Here is a 277-nt window from a genome sequence, read left to right on the forward strand (position 1 = left end):
AGAGCTGTGGCTGGTTTCACAGCTGGTGAGCGTTGGCTGTAGAGCAGTCAGGACTGCAGCTTTGGCTTACGCTGATGGTTTTTCTCAGCAGGTTTCCCTTTCCAGGTGTTGTGACATATCTAATGTCTCTCAGTACAGCGATTCAGATCGTTGTGGCTGCGAGCCAGGGTTCCCCTGAACTCCTGAAAACCACTGAATCCAAGGTTTCCGTCATGGCAGTGGAAACCAGTGTTCTGGGACTGATCCATCGGTGCCAGCTGTCTCCCTTTCCTTGCTG

The sequence above is a fragment of the Antrostomus carolinensis genome, unplaced genomic scaffold (assembly GCF_000700745.2).
Source record: "Antrostomus carolinensis isolate BGI_N321 unplaced genomic scaffold, ASM70074v2 scaffold5465, whole genome shotgun sequence".
Classification (NCBI taxonomy): Eukaryota; Metazoa; Chordata; class Aves; order Caprimulgiformes; family Caprimulgidae; genus Antrostomus; species Antrostomus carolinensis.